This window comes from Anneissia japonica, unplaced genomic scaffold (genome assembly GCF_011630105.1).
Source record: "Anneissia japonica isolate Jap-2015-1 unplaced genomic scaffold, ASM1163010v1 scaffold650_len285673_cov152, whole genome shotgun sequence".
NCBI classification, from domain to species: domain Eukaryota; kingdom Metazoa; phylum Echinodermata; class Crinoidea; order Comatulida; family Comatulidae; genus Anneissia; species Anneissia japonica.
Genome location: NW_022728301.1, coordinates 91,273 through 95,193, shown reverse-complemented (window position 1 = coordinate 95,193; position 3,921 = coordinate 91,273).

Sequence of the window (3,921 nt, the reverse complement as noted above, 5' to 3'; positions counted from 1 at the left end):
TAAAGGTAAATGTTTGTTTAATAATACTACTACTAATAGTAATAATAATAATAACAATGATGATGATGACGATAGTAATAATTGATATTAATATTAATAACAATAAAAAGTGAAGAATATCGTGCTAAATGCGAAAAAAAGTTGTGATTTGTTGATCATAATATACGGTAGTATATATAGTTAAAGCATAGTAAGCTATAATTAGGCCTAAGTTGTCCTGGATATTAAGTAGATCCCTGATAAAAGATCATGAGAAATTTGTTGGCGTTTCATTTTGACTATAATGGTAATGTGATAATAATAATAATTTATTGGTTCTCTCTTTCAAAGCAGAGGAACACTCTCACGCAGGAGAGGTCCGACCATACAACAGAACAAAAGTTACAAGTAAAGATAAATTCATAGAAAAAAGAGACAATAGTAATGAAAAATCCAAATCCAATTAAAATAATATAATATTCTAAAGTTTAAAATCTTAACTAAAAGGGAAAAAAATAAAATAAAATAAAAATTTTAAAAAAATTTAAAAATAAATTTAAAAAAATAAATAAATAAAAAAAAAATTTTAAAAAAATTAAAAAAATAAAAATATTTAATAATAAAATAAAGTAAATAAAAATAGATAAATAAATAAAAACAAGCACATAATATAATAAATGCAATGTGAAACTGATGTAAAAGCATACATATCAAAAACACAACAGAAGTATAGTCAATGTCTATTCATAAAATCATTAAGGAGAAAAAAAAAAAAAAGGGAAACAAAACACCTATAAGCTATTAACATTATTAGCAGGGTCATTTAAAACATGTGTTCGTTTTTCCCATGCATCTTTTAGATATTGTTTAAAACAAGTATCAAAAATTAAGCCAAGTTTTGAATTTGTTGAGAAAAGATCATCAAGCAAATAATGAATTTTTAGATGTGGTGAACCATTGGAGAAATTTTCCCAATATTCATGTAAATTATTTTTAAATAGATCAATTTTAATTTCATGGAAGGTATTAGCCCTAATATTATAAAATTGTGGGCATTCTAATAGAAAAGTGCTCTATATTTTCAACAGAGTTACAGTTACATAATTTGCAAAAACCTGTGCACTCATCATACCATGTACTTTTCCTACCTTCTAAAGCTAAACAATTAGACCTTGCTTTAAACTTAAGGCTGATTCCTTTGAAGTCAGTTTTATCATATAGATATGTTTCAAAAAAAGGTTTGTTTTTATATCTGAGATATTCATTTAAAGTTGATTTCTTACAAGCTCTTTCAAACCATTCATTATCATCATTTGTACAATTTATGAGTTTAAAGTCAGATGAAAGGTAAATTGATTGATTTACACAAAATTCAGGGTTTAAGTCATGCCTCGAAAGAAGCTGCTTAATGAAGTTTAACCATTTCCGTTTCATTTTATTTTCATTATGCATAATTGCTTTCAAGAGTAAACGGGGCCACCTGTCATCGTCTAGGTTTTTCAATCGGTTGAAATATTTAATTTTAAGATTATTTTGTATACTGGCAATTGTGTACCATCCTAGATCTCCGTATAATGCTTCTTTAGCTATATATCTAGGTGCTCTTAGAATTATCCTTGCCATTTCATATTGAAGGTTTTCAATTTTGTCGGTTGAGGATTTACAACCACTAAGCCAAACAGAGCAACTACAGTTGATGGTAGGTAAACCGATTGCTCTCCAAAGTAAGTCACCAAAATAAACTCTGTTAAAGTTGTCCTGATTATAGATAATTGCCTTTGTATATGCTATTATTGTATTACCTTTTCTTAAAACCTCTTCTATGTGTCGTGAGTCGGTGTTAGTGTTAGAGATATAAATTCCAAGATATTTATAGCAGTCAGTCTCTGTAATAAAATTGTTACCTAATTTCCATTTCCTATATTTATTTACACGTTGTCCTGTAAGAAGAACATTGGATTTATTGTAATTAAAATCCAGTTTCCATTTACTTGAAAAGTCACTTGCTGCTTTAAGAAGGAGATTTAGATCTCTTTCGTCTTCACCGACTAACACTACATCATCAGCCCAAAATAAGTCTCCAATTTTAATATTAAATATATTAACTCCAAGGTTACTTTTTGTTATCATTTTTTGTAATTCATTGATGAAAATTGAAAACAAAATAGGTGACAGTGAACAGCCCTGTTTGACTCCTTCGTCGATATTGAAGAATTCAGTTTCCTATATCTTGAAAAATAACTTTACCTTGTACATTTTCATATAAATACTTAAATTTCCTTTAACACCAATATTACTAACAGCTGAGAATAACCCTTCTCTCCAAACAGTGTCAAATGCTTTTTTAAAATCTAAAAATGCAAGAAATGTTTTTTTGCCTTCTGATTGTCGTGTGCTAATGATGCTTTTAAGTGTGAAGATATGATCTTCACACCTTCTATCATCTCTAAAATCACCTTGCACTTCACTTAAGACACTAAACTCTTCTAAGAAATTTGACACTGTTTGGGAGATAATGCGGTTGTAAACCTTAGCAACACATGAGTTGAGTGTAATGCCTCTGTAGTTGCTAAGGTCTTTGGGATCACCCTTCTTAAATATTGGAACTATGACACCCACATTCCAGTCGTTTGGAATTGTCTTGAGTTCACTCAACCTTTTAAATAAAATATATAGTGATCTAATCATGCCATTTCCTCCGTTCTTTATCATTTCATTTGTTATGGTATCTAAACCAGGGCTTTTATTGTTTTTGCAATGTGCAATAGCCGCAGCAACTACCTCATAAGTTAAGTCAAGCTCATTTAAAGTATTATTTTGGTCGTCACTATCACATCACATTAAAATCATTTTCTAAAAGTGAGTTTATAGATGTGCTATCCTCAGGGATTATATTTTTATTACCAAGGGTCTTGAAATACTAAGTTAGTGATGATTTAATTGTTTCTTTATCTGATGTTATTGTTTGGGTATTAGGAATAAGTTTTGTACATTTGTTAACACGACTTTGCATTATTTTCTTATTGATCATTAATTTACATTCTTTACGACTACGTTGGTATTCATCTCATAATAAATTGCACCTTTCTTGGGGAATATTTATTTTTTGAATAATGACGATGTGATTGACACGCCACTCTTCTTTTTTTAATTAATGTTTCAATTTCTTTGTCGAACCATGTGATGATGATGAATTTTACTATATAAAAGTGTCATTTCCGGCCATCTCGAGAGGTACTATTTCCTGAGGTGGTTGTGAAATCACGTTTTTGAAGTAAGCATATGTAAAGTACATACCGGTACTCAAAGACAATGTTTTTAAGCTTTGTTATCTATGGGATACACACATACATTAATAAGATCTCTATGGTTGTCAAAAATCGCTGATAAAAGATCATGAGAATTTTTTTTGGCGCTTCATTTTACTAATGGTGGTGTGATGATGATGAATTTTACTAAAAGTGTCATTTCTGGCCATCTAGAGGTACTATTTCCTCAAATTTTCTCACCTCAGCACCAACCATTGTGGGGCTGAGGTGGGTGTCGACTCACAAAATGCCCTCCCCCTCCACCTTTCAAAACCGATCTGTGCCCTTCCCTGGGTATGACATTAAACTACATCGAGTCGGCTCCTGATGTATGTCTGTACTGCTGTTTGTTTTTAGGATGTGATCTGCTTTTTCATGTACATTTTTCGTGATTATGACTATTCTGGATAAAGAATGTTTTGAGCAGAGTTGGATTCAAGCCCCCCCCCACCCCACCACCTTCATTTTTTTAAGAAAAAAAAGAAAAATATATTCAAATTAAAGTACGAGAGTATATTCAAATTGAAGTGCGAGAGTGTAATTTCCGGCCATCTAGAGATGCCCTAATCATAAATTTTCTTACCTCAGCCCCAACCATGGTGGGGCTGAGGTGGGAGGTTCCTCGGTCTGTGAA